The following is a 15793-nucleotide window of genomic DNA, read 5'->3' as shown; positions in this document are numbered from 1 at the left end:
GGCTTCATCCCTGGTCAGGGAACTAGATCCCACATGCCTCAACTAAGAGTTCGCATGCTGCAACTAAAGATCCCACGTGCCGCAACTAAGACCTGGCACAGCCAAATAAGTAAATAAATAAATATATTTTTTAAAATTAAGTAAAGTTATTACCAAATAATGGCTATACTTCCCTGTGCTAAACAGTAAATCCTTGTTGCTTATCTATTTTATACATAGGAGTTTGCATCTGTTAATCCCATACCCCTATCTTGTCCTTCTCCCTCTCCTCTCCCCACTGGTAACCATTAGTTTGTTCTCGTATATGTGAGTCTGATTCTATTTTGTTATATTCACTAGTTTGTTTTAAGATTCCACATATAGGGAATTCCCTGGTGGTCCAATGGTTAGGACTTGCCACTTTCACTGCCAGGGCCTGGGTTCGATCCTTGGTGGGGGAACTAAGATCCCGCAAGACACATGGTGTGGCCAAAAAACAGATTCCACATATAAGTGATAACATACAGTATTTGTCTTTTCCTGTCTGACTTATTTCACTAAGCATAATAATCTCTAGGTCCATCCATGTTGTTGCAAATGGCAGAATTTCAGTCGTTTTTATGGCTGAGTAATATTCCATTGTGTATATATACCACATCTTCTTTATCCATTCCTCTGGCAATGGATACTTAGGTTTGAAACATTTATTCATATTGTTTTGATCACCCGTATGTCAGATGACAGCAAATGCTGTGGGATTTTAAAAAATCAAAAAACAAAACTAATAAGTCAACATCTCTCTTTTCAGAAGGGCACCTGTGCAATTTCTTTGTGAAGCCAGAAGAAAGCTCTGGAATTCCTTCTTCTTCCTTTGTGCAAAAAGTTATGCTAAATCTCATAATTTTGTTGGTTGCCTCACTTGGCGTCGAAAGTCAATTTCCTTTCACACGAATGTGCTGTTTTTTTCTTGAAATCATTATCGTTAACATTACTCTCCCAGGACACACTTCTGTGTTGGCTCGGGCTGTCTGTTCTGTTCACTCTGTGTCCCCAGCTCCTTCTTCTGTAAACCTGCAGCCACGCCGGCTACACAGGCAGAATCCAGTCACTTGTGACGTAGTTATTTTAAAGTGTTGGGCCCGCTGGGTTGGGAGAAATGGGGAAGAATACAGAATGCCCCCCGCCCCCCCAGCCACGCTAAGCCCAGCAGTGTCCTCAGCTGCACCCCTCCCCCACCGGCAGCTGACCACGCCCCCTCCTCCGGCCCACCCCTCTCTGCCTGCTCTCCGCCCCTGCCCACCTCCACTCCACGAGGCACGTCCTGGGGCTCAGCCCCCTCTTATGCTCCCGGTTTTTCTGCATTTGGGGTTGCTGTTTCCCTCCTGACCTTTCTCTCAGCTCGGTCATGCATCCAAAATGACGCTTTCTGTATTTTACACCGTTTTCCATTCCAAAATCCAAACGATTTTCCATCGTTTCATTGAGAAGGCCTTTCGAGTGATCGAAAACACCTCGTTGCTGAAAATGAGGCTCTTCCTTCCTAATCGTTGATTTTTTTTTTGTCAGGGCTATAGCCGACCTGGCTATAACTCGCTATAACAGCGTGTTGGGTGAACCGGCTCCCTCCTGCCCCAGCCCCAGGCACCGCCGTGGTCCGCAGCGCTGGTTCCCTGCACCGGCAACTTCGCGCCCCGGGGGATGGGGGTGTACCCGCCCCCCGCGTTCACAGTTGCAACCTAGTAAATGCTCCCCCTCTGGCCTGAGGGGTGCACGTGGAGGTTGTGTGGCAGCGCCCGTGGATGGAGAACCAGCCTTGGGTTCGGCGTCTAGCGTCTTCAGCAACCGCAGGCATCGCCGGGGAGGGGCGCCTCCCTCCGGCACCTGCAGGAGCCCCGGCCCAGTGCCTCCGGGCGCGTCCGGAAGGGGGCGCGCGGCTGCGGCCCGGCGTGCCTGGCGGCACCGCCACCTGCCGGCCGCGAGGTGAACTGCGGCCCCGCGGACACCGCGCTTCCAGCGTCCGGGAGGTGTCGGGGTCCTGGCCTAAAGAAGTACACGGACTGTCACCTTTTTAACCTCCTCTTTTTCCGTCCCTTTGTGTCCTGGGCCCATGTTCTCTCCGTCTTCCCAATGTGTGCTGCTCAGCCTTTCGTATATAATGTAAGTTGCACATAGCTCTCCCAGATTGGGGCCTTCTGGCCTTGCTTGTGAGGCAAACATTCTTGATTTTTACATGGAAAAACTAGCACCCTTTATTTATCAGCTCTGGCTTTGGGGTCATGTTGACAAAAATCTTCCCAAGCCTGAGGTTAAGGAGGGATTCTCCTTTGGTTCCCCCAGTCCTTCCATGGTTCTGTTTATTCTGTGTCTAATTTTGGTCAAACTGGGACTTGCTCCGGATTCAGCCGCATTCCTCACATGGTCCCCTTTCCCCGGGGACTTATGAGCCGCTCTGTGCATGAGAGTTCCACAGGGTGTCCTGCTCTGTTCCGCTCTCAGACTGCTCCACCCCGTTCTAATTATCCAGGTCTGAATACGCTCTACCCGCCACTAAGGCGAGTACCCCTTCAGGACTTTCATTTTCCAGAAGTCTTCTGGGTGTTCTTGCTTGTTTTTAAAATTTATTTTATTCAAGTACAGTTTATTGACAATGTTGTGTTAATTTTTTTTTCTTTCTTTTTGGCCACACCGTTTGGCATGCCTGCGGGATCTTAGTTCCCAGTCCAGAGATCGAACCCACGCCCCCTGCAGAGGAAGCTCAGAGCCTTATGGTTTTCTAAGTAAGGTGCCTCCATTTTTAGAGTACAGTTGGATGAATCTCGACAAATGGGCAGCTGTACCACCCACCTCCCACAAAGCCCTGGCAAGCCCTCCCTGCCCACTCCACTCGCTGGAGCCTTGCCAGTTCTTGGACTTCACGCGAATGGAATCGCACTGTCCATCCTCCTCTGTGTCGGGTTTGTTCACTCAGCGTAAGGATGTCCGGACCCTTCAGCTGTTCGCTGCCTTGTAACACCAGGCAGCATCCCGCCGCACAGCTTGTGAGTCATCCCAGGCTGCACGCCTGGCAGGGTTGGCCAATCTTGGATGAGCTGGTTGCTACCAATGTGCATGTTCAGGTTTGTGTGGCTGTGTATCTTCATCTTAGGTGAAGACTTGGGTGTGGTGGAATTTACGGGACATGGGGTAAGGAATATGATTGACCCTGCCACGTCTGCCAGATCATTTTCCTCGGTGGCTGTTTTATAGTTTATATATTTTATATTTCTACCGGCAAGGTGTGAAACCTCTAGTTGCTCCACATCCTGGCCAACACTAGGTATTTTCAGTCTCTTTAAAGCTCGTGAGTGGGTAGTGATATCCCATTGTGTGTGTGCAACTTTTTATTTTGAAATACTTTAAGATTTCAGAAAAGTTGAAAAATTAGTACAGAGAGTTCCCATATACCCTCCATCCAGGTCCTCCTAATCTTCACAACTAACACAGCCTTAGAACAATTCTGAAAAGCAGGCAGCTACCTTTGACACAACACTAGTAACTATAGGACTTATTCAGATGTTGGCCACTTTCCCGCTATGCCTTGGCCCCCGGACCCACGTTGTGTTTGGTTGTCATGGCTCCTTTGTCCACCCCCGTCAGTGCTGGGTCTTCAGTGTTTGCCTGTTTACTGTGACCTTGACACTTTTGCAGGGCATCGGTCAGCTCTTTTGTTGAATGCCCCTTAATTTGGACATGTCTGATGTTTTCTCTGGATTAGAATGAAGTCATACATTTTGGCAAGAGGCGATGTGTCCTCCGGCATTGTATTGGGGACAACACGGCATCCATCTGTCTCATGGCCAGTGACGTTAACCTTGATGCCAGGGTAAGGTGCATTTCTCCATGGTAAAGTCACTGTTTTTCTCTTAGTAATCAATAAATATCTAGTGGGGAGATTCTGAAAACATCCTCTTTCTCATCACACACGCCCTCAACACTAATTTCAGCATCTACCCGTGGGTCTCGCCTACAGTGATCACTGTGGTGTTTGTCTAATGGTGTTTTCAATTTCTCTCATTCCTTCCCTATTTATTAGTTAGAGTTTTTCAGTTAAGGAAGAGCTGTGCCTTCTCCCCCATTTACTTATTTATTCAATTATTTATATCACTATAGAATCTTAGATATTTAACTTATTCTGTGGGTTATAGTCCTGTATTATCATTATTTATTTTCTTGCTCAAATTGTCCAAGCTCAGCCTTTGGGAACTATTTCAATCAGCCCCTGTGTCCTTTTAACATACCTCCATTGGGGCTTCCCTGGTGGCGTAGTGGTTAAGAATCCACCTGCCAATGCAGGGGACACGGGTTCGAGCCCTGGTCGGGGAAGATCCCACATGCCACAGAGCAGCTAAGCCCGTGCACCACAACTACTGAGCCTGCGCTCTAGAGCCCGTGAGCCACAACTACTGAGCCCATGTGCCACAACTACTGAGCCCGTGCGCCTAGAGCCCATGCTCCACAACAAGAGAAGCCACCAGAATGAGAAGCCCGTGCACCACAAAGAAAAGTAGCTCGCCACAACTAGAGAAAGCCCACACACAGCAACGAAGACCCAACGTGGCCAAAAATAAAATAAATAAATTTATTTTAAAAAACCCTCCATTATTTATTGTTAATTTAGGTGAAATTCACAGGACCTAAAATTAACCATTTTAATGTGAATGATTCAGTGGTGTTTCGCACATTCACAATGACGTCCGACACCACCAGTAACTAGCTCACAAATGTCATCTCCCCAAAAGGAGACCCCCACCCATTAGCAGTTTCCAGTTGCTCTCCCTCTAGGCCCCTGGATTTATCCGTTCTAGATATTTCATTTCATATACATGGAATCATCAATATGTAATATTTTGTGTCTGGCTCTTTCACTCAGACTAATGTGTTAGAGTTTCCTTCTTGGTGTGACCTGTGTCAGGGCTGCATCCCTATGTGGCTGAATAATACTCTACTGGATAGATGGACCACACTTTGATTATCCTTCATCTGTTGATGGGCATTTGGGTTGCTTCCACCTTTTGGCTCTCGTGAGTAGTGCTGCCGCGAACACGTGTGCTCAACTATTTGTTTGAGTGCCTGTTTTCAACTGAGTATTTCCCCAAGAGTGGAATTGCTGGTTATTCCATGTTTAACTATTTGAGGAAGAGCCAAACTGTTTACCGTATCAACCGCACCATGTTACCTTCCCACCAGCAATGGATGAGGGTACCAATTTCTGCAAATCCTCACCAATACTCGTCATTATTGGTTTTTGAAAAGTCCTTTATAGTTATCCTAGTAGGTGTGAACTGGTGCCTCGTTGTGGTTTTGATTTGTGTTTCTGTAATTACTCATGACGTTGAGCATCGTTTCATGTGCTGTTGGCCATCTGTATGTGCTCTTTGGAAGAATATCTATTCACCCAGTCTAGTCCTCTGTGCATTTTTTAGTTGGGTTGTTTGTCTTTCTGTTAGGTAAGAGTTCTGTATATATTCTGATTAGCAGACCTTTATCAGATATATGATTTGTAAATATTTCCTCCCATTCTGTGGGTCGTCTCTTCACTTTTTGGATAATATCCTTTAATGCACAAAAGCTTTCTTAAAAAAATTAATTTAATTAATTTGTTTTTTTGGCATCTCTGCCCGGCATGTGGGATTTTAGTTCCCTGACCAGGGATCGGACCCAAGACCCCTGCAGTGGAAGCTCGGAGTCCTAACCACTGGACCGCCAGGGAATTTCCAAATGCACAAAAGCTTTTAATTTTGATGAAGTCCAATTTACCAATTTTTTTCTTTTATTGATCATTCTTTTGGTATCCTATTTGAGAATCCATTTTCAAATTCAAGGTCATATCTACACACTGCTATATTTAAAATGGATAACCAACATGGACCTACTGTATAGCACAGGGAATTCTCAATATTATATAACAACCTAAATTGGAGAAGAATTTGAAAAAGAATATACATGTATATGTATAACTGAATCACTTTGCTGTACATCTGAAACTAACGCAACATTGTTAATCAACTATACTTCAATATAAAATAAAAACTTTTGGGGTGGGAGGGAGGCTCAAGAGGAAGGGACTATATGTATACATATAGCTGATTCACTTTGTTCTACAGCAGACACTAACACAACATTGTAAAGCAATTATACTACAATTAAAAAAAAAAGTCACACACTAAGAATATCTACATGTCTGCATTTAGTAGTTCTTTTAAGGTTTTTTAAAAAATTTTATTTTTGGCTGCGTTGGGTCTTCATTGCTGTGCGCGGGCTTTCTCTAGTTGCAGCGAGCAGGGGCTACTCTTTGTTGCGGTGCGTGGGCTTCTCATTGCAGTGGCTTCTCTTGTTGCAGAGCATTGTCTCTAGGCGCACGGGCTCCAGTAATTGTGGCACACGGGCTTCACTAGTTGTGGCTCGCAGGCTGTAGAGCGCAGGCTCAGTAGTTGCGGCGCACGGGCTTAGTTGCTTTGCGGCATGTGGGATCTTCCTGGACCAGGGCTCAAACCCGTGTCCCCTGCATTGGCAGGGGGATTCTTAACCACTGCGCTACCAGGAAAGTCCCTGCATTTAGTATTTTTAATATAAATAAAATAGTTATTCTGAAAAAAACCCAGAAAGTTTTAAAAAATGATAGAAAAAAATTCAAGATCGTGAAGACTTACCCTGTATTCTCTTCTGAAGAGTTTTATAGTGTTAGGTCTTACATTTAGGCCGTTGATCTATTTTAATTTTGTAGGTGGTGTGATGGTGGAGGTCCAGCTTCATTCTTTTGCATGTGGCTACCCAGTTTGCTGAAGAGGAAGTTTTTTCCCCATTGAATGGTCCTGGCACCCTTGTTGAAAACCAATTTGCCATAGATATATGGATTTTTTTCCAGACTCTTGGTCCTACCCCATTGATCTCTATGTCTGTTCTATGCTGTAACCACACTTTTTTTGTTGTTTGTTTTTCTCTCTCTCTTTTTATTTTTAATTTATTTTTTATTTTTGGCTGTGTTGGGTCTCCGTTGCTGCGTGCGGGCTTTCTCTAGTTTCAGTCAGCGGGGGCTGCTCTTCATTGCTGTGCGTGGGTTTCTTGTTACGGTGGCTTCTCTTGTTGCGGAGCACGGGCTCTAGGCACACGGGCTCAATAGTTGTGGCTCGTGGGCTCAGTAGTTGTGGTGCATGGGCTTAGTTGCTCCGCGGCATGTGAGATCTTCCTGGACCAGGGCTTGAACCCGTGTCCCCTGCATTGGCTGGTGGATTCTTAACCACTGGGCCACCAGGGAAGTCCCACAATGTTTTGATCATGGTAACTTTGTAAGTTTTGAGATCAGGAAGTATGTCTTCCAACTTTTTTTTTTTTTCGATATTGTTTTGGCTATTTAGAGCCCCTTGAGATAACATGTGAATTTTAGGATCAGCTTTTCCATTTCTGCAAAAAAAGATGTGGAATCTTAATAGGGATTCCCTTGAGTCCGTAGACAGCTTTGGGTAGTACTGCCTCCTTACCAATATTAAGTCTTTCAATCCAAGATGGATGGATGGATGTCTTCCCGTTTATTTAGGCCTTCTTTAATTGCTTTCCGCAGTAATATGTAGTTTCTGGTCTTTCATCTCTTTGGTAAAATTTGTTCCTAGGTATTTTATTTTTTTTGGATGCTATTGTAAATGGAATTGTGTTCTTAATTTCCTTTTCAGATTGTTCATTGCTAGTGTGTAGAAATAGAACCAATTTTTAAAATAGTATTTATTTAATTTCTGTCTGTGTTGGGTCTTCATTGCTGCGTGTGGGCTTTCTCTAGTTGCAGCGAGTGGGGGCTACTCTTCGTTGTGGTGCGTGGGCTTCTCATTGTGGTGGCTTCTTTTGTTGCGAAGCACGGGCTCTAGGCACGTGGGCTTCAGTAGTTGTGGCTTGTGGGCTCTAGAGCGCAGGCTCAGTAGTTGTGGCGCACAGGCTTAGTTGCTCGGCGGCATGTAGGATCTTCCCGGATCAGGGCTCGAACCCGTTTCCCCTGCATTGGCAGGCGGATTCTTAACAACTGCACCACCAGGGAAGCCCCTATAACCAATTTTTCTGTGTTGATCTTGTATCCTGCAATTTGTTAAATATGCTTATTAGCTGTTGTCATTATGGGAGAATTCTTTAGGATTTTCTATATATAAGATCAAGTCACCTGTGAATACGGGTAGTTTTACTTCTGCCTTTCCCATTTAGATGCCCTTTCTTTCTTTTTCTAACTGCTTTGGCTAGAATTTCCAGTACAATGTAGAATAGAAGTGGTGAAAGTATAGTTTACCTGTCTGTATTCATGTTTTAAGTTTTACTACAAAGAACAAGGAAAGGACATCTGAAAGGCCACTGGCTGTTCAGAAAAGTTGGAAAATTATTGGAAAGGTGACAGAGAAAGCAAAAATACTCTATCATGGGACAGAGAGAAACGTGTCATTGTGATTTTTATTAAATCTATAAACATCTGTTTAATAAAAATTACAATGACACATTTCTCTCTGTCCCTACTTTATTTGTGTCCTCTTTTGTAAAAGTCTTACATTTATGTATATTGAGTACAAAATATTATTATTTTTGATATAAAGAGTTAAGAGACAAGATAAATCCCTGTATCACAAAACAAAAAGAAACATCATGAAAGTATGTTATATGTTTAGCACACATATTGTTTTTTTAATTAGTCCTACTGTTATTACTAATGCCATGTTAGTCATTGTTATTTTGTTTAAAAATAGCATTTATGTAACAGAAAAGTAAATAACACAGAAGAACATATAGTTTCAAAAAGCCCTGTTTCTCATTTTTTATGTTAAAGTAACAACAGTTGTTAGGGGACTTCCCTGGTAGTCCAGTGGGTAAGACTCCCAATGCAGGGGGCCCAGGTTCGATCCCTGGTCGGGGAACTAGATTCCGCATGCATGCCGCAACTAAGAGTTCTTATGCCACAACTAAGAAGTCCACATGCCGCAACTAAAAGATCGTGCATGCTGCAACTAAGACCTGGTGCAGCCAAAATAAATAAATAAATATTTTAAAAAAGTAACAACAGGTGTTATGCTGTGTTGTGTAATTGTTCATTACATATGGTGTTTCTCACACATGCTGTTTTATGTATTGTGCAGAGTAGTAAACGTCGGCAGGGCTGTGTCTCTGGCTGGATGGCTAAAGGTTGGTCGGGAGCAAGCCTCAAAGGCACCGCCGCTGGGGGAGCAGAGATCTCGGCAGGTGTGTTTCTCTCTGACCCGAGGTGGACACGCAGGGGGCCCTGAGAGAGGATCAGGAGAGAAGATGGGGGGGTTAGCCGGGGAGCCCCACAAGGCTTGGGACAGAGAGCAGTGCCCTCATCTAGGGACCATGGCCTGAGCAGGCCACAACTGGTGCCTCACACTCCAGGGTGCCTGCCCCTCCCTGGTAGGCAGGGTTCGCCCACCGCCCGCTTCTGTTTCTGGAAGGAAGAGGCCCAGGCTTCACTCAAGGGGAGAAATGGAAGAGTCTCAGAAGAAACAGAAAAGATGGTCCGCTCTGGAAGGTGGAGGATTCTCCAGCTCCCCTGGGAGGCCTCTGGAGGGGTCCAGGGTGATGAGCCCGCCCAGGTTCACAGCGCTTCCACCAGCTTCCGAGGGCGGAGACGCTAGGTCTCCCTGATCTCTGAGTAACTCCACCTCGGGCTGACCTGGGTCCTCTGCAGCAGCTGGACCAACAAGTTCTGGCCAAGGGGACACCAGCCGGTGGGGCGGCCCTCCTCCCTCTCCCTCCCGGGCTCACAGGTGGGACCTGAGCCTGGGCAGGAGCCCCCATCGAGGAAGCTGGAGCCGCCAAGGAGAGTCAGGCGGGTCCCTGAGTCCTGGGGACCCTGCATCCAGCCCTAGACCACCTCTACTAAAGGGGGAAACGTCCTCTGCCCTTTTTAAAAAAATACTTATTTATTTATTTGGTTGCACCAGGTCTTAGTTTGGGAAGGCGGGCTCCTTAGTTGTGGCATGAGAACTCTTTGTTGCGGCATGCACGTGGGATCTAGTTCCCTCTTCAGGGATCGAACCCAGGCCCCCTGCATGGGGAGTACGGAGTCTTATCCACTGCGCCACCAGGGAAGTCCCCCGTCCCCTGCCTTTTCAAGCCACTTTTATTTGGAGGTGTCCCGACACTCTCAGTTGAGCTGGATCCCAGCCGGTACGGCGGCCCCCTGACAAAGGCTCCAGAGACAGCAGGGAGTGTGGAGACCAACGCAGACAGAGGAGAGGGACCTGGATGAAAGGCGTCAGTGCAGAAAGCAGAAGACAGGCCTTTAGAAATCTGTAATTGAACTAAAATGAGAAAAAAAGCTGCACTTAGGAAAGAGTACTATCTATGAGGAGAATCAAAAAAAAACAACACGAACTCAGGTAAATAACCCAGCCATTCTCCACGTCTGTGTGGACACTGACCCGTGTCCTACAATTTAACTAAAATTTTTAAAACCAAATGAACTAAAAGGCTTTATTGACATCACAGTATATTCGAGAATCATTTTAAGAGCATTACAGCTGAAAGAGAATGGCATGTTTACCGTCTTGTCATGCACTATTCTTTTGGAAAAAAAATAGAAAGTAATACAAAGAAATCCTATTAAGTAACTTGGAGCAGCATTTGGAAAAAGTACACCTATTTACAGATTTTTAAAAAATATGGTTTTACCTACATAGTCACAATGTGCCTCTATAATGAGACAAGCCCTTAAAGCTCATGGGATTTTGTAAACATCGTGGCATTCTCACCACGTCATTTCTCAGCATTTTCCATGGGGAGGGTTGATCATCGTGCACGGGACTGATCCCATCAATGTTTCCACACAGCTCGTCAATTCGCCCCCATCCGGACCCCTTCTGCGCTGGACCATTGGTCCATCTGTCCCTCCAGCATCTGTCCCGCTCCATGTGCCTCAAGGAAACCTGTGATTTCCTGCTTTTTCTCTTTCAAGGCCGCTTGCCTTAGACCTCCTCAAACCTCTGACCCTTGCTCTAGACAGCTTGCTCTCACTGTACAAATAATAAATGTTGGAGAGGGTGTGGAGAGAAGGGACCCTCTGACGCTGTTGCTGGGAATGTAAGTTGGTGTGACCACTGTGGAAAACAGTATGGAGGTGCCTCAGAAAACTAAAAATAGAACTACCACTCCTGGACATCTATCCAAAGAAAACTCTAATCCAAAAACGTACATGCACCACTATGTTCACAGCAGCACTATTCACAATAGCCGAGACATGCAAACAGCCTAACGTCCATCAACAAATGAACGGATAAAGACATGGTACATGTGTACAACGGAATATTACTCAACCACAAAAAGAATGAAATAATGCCGTTTGCAGCAACATGGATGGACCTAGAGATGATCATACTAAGCGAAGGAAGTCAGAGGAAAAACAAATACCACATGACGTCACTTATGTGTGGATTCTAAAATATGGCACAAATGAGCTTATCTACGAAACAGAAACAGACCCACAGACACAGAGAACAGACCTGTGGTTGCCAAAGGGGAGGGGATTGGGGGAGGGGTGGAGTGCGAGGTTGGGATTAGCAGATGAAATCTATTATACACAGGGTGGATAAGCCACAAGGTCCTACTGTGGAGCGCAGGGAACTATATTCACTATCCTGTGATAAACCATCATGGACAAGAACATGAAAAAAGAATGCGTATATAGATGTAAAACTGAATCACTTTGCTGTACGGCAGAAATTAACAAAACATTGGAAATCAACTACACTTCAATTTTTGAAAATGTAAAAAAGTAGGCAGTTTGCTCTTGAAACCGGGAGGGGGTGTCCCTGTAGGCTCCAGGGCACAGAAGCCTTTTTTTGTCCCCCGTTTCTTGTAGGAAAGACTGCAGTCCATGACCTTCCCTGGGTTCCAAAGGGCGGATTCGAACAGTTGCTAATCAGGGGGGAAGCAGCCAGGAAACCACCTGAGGCGAGATTCGAGGGACCCGAGAAGCTCCTCAAGATTCGGAGAGCGACCACCGGAGATGAGATTACGGGAGTACAAGCCCTGCACACACCCTGATCTTGTCAGCAACCCCTCCCTTGAAGTACTGAGTATTGATGAGTACCTCCTCATCACATCCTCCCGGGTGGGGACACATAGTTTTTCAAGGCAAGTGTCCCCCTGTGCCTGGCAAAGCAATAAAGCTATTCTTTTTCTACTTCACCCGAAACTCTGTCTCCGAGATTCCATTTGGCACCGATGCACAGAGGCTGAGCTTTCGGCATCACTCTCGATTTTCATTCTGTGAGAGTAACTTCTCCTCCTACTGTGTCCAGCTTTAGTGGTTGAGGATCTTCTCCTATTCTGCCTCATTCTCCTCTTAGGAGATGACAGTGTGGTGGCTGCCGGCATTAGAACTGCGCGCAGAACTGGGGGTGCCCAGCTGGCCCAGCGGGAACCACCGCCCCAGGACTGCCTCACCTACTCCTTGTCTGTTTCTTTCTTTTCTTTAAATTTATTCATTTATTTATTTATTTTTGGCTGCGTTGGGTCTTCGTTGCTGCACACGGGCTTCCCCTAGTTGCAGCAAGCGGGGGCTACTCTTCGTTGTGGTGCGCAGGCTTCTCATTTTCACCACTTTATTATAAAAGGCTGTAACTCAGGGATGGCCAAACGGAAGAGGCGTGTAGGGCAAGGTGTGTGGCAGAGGGCATGGAGCTCCCTGCTCTCTCGGAGCACAACGCTCTTCCTGCATGTTCACCAACCCAGAAGCGCTCCCAGCCACGTCCTTTTGGGTTTTTATGGGCATGACTAGTTAAATTATTGGCCAGTGGTGATTGAGCTCAATATCCAGCCCCTCCCCCCTCCCCAGAGGTCAGAGGGTGAGGTTGAGTCCCAACCCTCTAATCACTTGGTTGGTTCCCCTGGCAACCAGCCCCCACTCCTAGGAGCTTTCCAAAGACCACCTTGTTAACATAAACTCAAGTGTGATTGAAAGAGTCTTGATATGAATATCAAAATGCACCTTTATGACTTTTTCTTTTTACTTTAATAGACAGAATTATTATTTGTAGTATTTACACACATAGTCTTCCATGGTAATGTTAAAGTTACCATTTTCTTCAAATGCCCCTCAAAATAACACACTTTGCCTTCCTAAGTGAATCTTGGACAAGGAAATTCAGTGAAAGTGATCTACTTACGACTGTGTCCCATGTCTCTCTCTCTCTTTTTTTTAACATCTTTATTGGAGTATAATTGCTTTACAATGGTGGGTTCGTTTTTGCTATTTTTTGCTATATATATGTGTACTATATGTGTACATATATCCCCATATCTCCTCCTTCTTGTGTCTCCTTTATGACTCTTCTGACTTAGCAAATTCAAGGGCTTTAGGAGCTCTGTGCCAGAAGCTAGGGACAAAGACCAAAGGTTTATTTCTTGTTATAAATCACAATATCAAAGAGCTTAACTAACGAAAAGAAGGGATGGAAGGTAAATTTAAGAATATCTACTAGAAAAAGAGGTAAATACTAGGTGAGAAAAGAAAATTAGAGGTCCAATCAGAATGTGAGTAACAGGAATTTCATCAAGAGATAACACAGAATATGGAAGAGACTTGTTCTTTACAAAGTTCCAAAACTAAGGACATGAGCCTGTAGGATGGAGAGAACCACTGTGTGCACAGTCCAATGAGCAAGGCCCACATCAAGGTATATTGTTGTGTCATTTGAGAACACCAAGGATAAAGAGAAGATCCTAAAAGCTTTCAGAGAGAACAAACAGATCACACACAAATGGACAGGAATCAGAATGGCTTTGGACTTTTTAACAGCAGCCCTGGAAGCTGGGAGCTAAAAACTATGAATTGAAAAGTTTTGAAGGAAAAGTATCTCCAATCTAGAATTCTGTATATATCCTACCATTAGAGACGAGAGTAGAATAAACACATTTCAGACACACACCCTTCCCAGGAAGCTACTAGTGGACTGACTTCAGCAAAATAAGAGAGTAAACCACAAAGGGGTTCCAGGAAACAGGGAACCAACACAGGAAAAAGGCAACAAGTCACAGGGATGACAGCAAGGTCACGACAGCAGAGCTGTGCGGTGGGTTGAGAAAGCCATCAGTCTGGAGGGAACACGGGCCAGGGGGCTCTGGGAGAGGGGCCTCCAGGAATTAAACAGTTCTAAGGTGTTTGAGCCTTTGCAAAATGTTATTGATAGGCAAGTGGCAAAGAAAACTAGCCACGTAAAAATCTAGGCACAAGAGAAATACTAGGTAAGTATGAAGGAAAAAAAATGTGGTACAAGATGGAGGCGTGGTTTTACACCGTCACCTGCAAATAGTCGTGAAAATGTGGGGGTGGGGCGGGCAGGGAGTTGCTTGGAAAGCCTGCTTCCTCCCTTACTTCGGGAAGTCCATAGAAATGTCTATATTTAATACATCAAAAACTAGCAGTCTCTGGTTGAGAAACGTGGAGGTTTCTGCAGAGGAAAAGCTACAAGGGTTGGAAGTATTTGCCCCAGGAGAGACTGGCACGGGACCGCTGTTGTTCACTACGTCTTCAGTTCTGCGTGAATAAAAAACCATGCACTGGCGTGACTTTGATTTTATTTAAAAAACTTAAAAAAAAATTTTTTTATACAGCAGGTTCTTATTACTTATGTATTTTATACATATCAGTGTATACATGTCAATCCCCATCTCCCAATTCATCCCACCACCACCCCCGCCACTTTCCCCCCTTGGTGTCCATATGTTTTTTCTCTACATCTGTGTCTCTATTCCTGCCCTGTAAATAGGTTCACCTGTACCATTTTTCTAGGTTCCACATATATGCGTTAATATACAATATTTGTTTTTCTCTTTCTGACTTACTTCACTCTGTATGACAGTCTCTAGATCCATCCACATCCCTACAAATGACCCAACCTCGCTCCTGTTTATGGCTGAGTAATATTCCATTGTATATATGTGCCACATCTTCTTTATCCATTCGTCTGTCCATGGGCATTTAGGTTACTTCCATGACCTGGCTATTGTAAATAGTGCTGCAATGTACATTGGAGTGCATGTGTCTTTTTTTTTTTTTTTTTTTTTTGCGGTACGCGGGCCTCTCACTGCTGCGGCCTCTGCCGTCGCGGAGCACAGGCTCCGGACGCGCAGGTCCAGCGGCCATGGCCCACAGGCCCAGCCGCCCCGCGGCACGCGGGATCCTCCCGGACCGGGGCACGAACCCGCGCCCCCTGCATCGGCAGGCGGACCCCCAACCACTGCGCCACCAGGGAAGTCCGCAAGTGTCTTTTTGAATTACGTGACTTTGATTATAAAATAACTCAAGTCAAAAGGAGTTGGCTGTAACAACTTCTCATTTCTACGCCCTGGAGGCCCGGCCTAGCGGGTCTCCACGGCAACCGAACGCGTCTCCTAACTCAGCGGCGCCACGTAGGGTAGGGCAAGGGTGACGCACTTCCGCCTCAGGCCCCGCCCCTCCGTGCGAAGGCAAGGCCGCCTGGTTCGCGCATCCCGTGCCCGCGCGTGCGCAGTCTTCGGTAGCCCGGGCGGCTCTGGGTGGCAGTGTACCCGTGCCCTCCGGGCCGCGGCCCCGGGTGGTGAGAGGCCCTAGAGTCGCCACAGCCTGCAGTCCGCATCCCTCTGACGACGTGCGCACACGCTGTCAGACGCGAGCCCATCCCCAGTCAGGCGACGAACAGCCGACCCGAACCCTTCCCGGGAAAGCAGAGCTGGAGGCCCCCCTCTCCCAATCAGGGCGGGACTGGAGCCGTAGCTCACGCCCTCGCCCCCGTTACGTCACGGCGCTGTCGGC

Source organism: Monodon monoceros, unplaced genomic scaffold, assembly GCF_005190385.1.
Source record: "Monodon monoceros isolate NGI ecotype Baffin Bay Population unplaced genomic scaffold, NGI_Narwhal_1 Super_Scaffold_12, whole genome shotgun sequence".
Classification (NCBI taxonomy): Eukaryota; Metazoa; Chordata; class Mammalia; order Artiodactyla; family Monodontidae; genus Monodon; species Monodon monoceros.
This window is presented reverse-complemented; position numbering follows the sequence as displayed.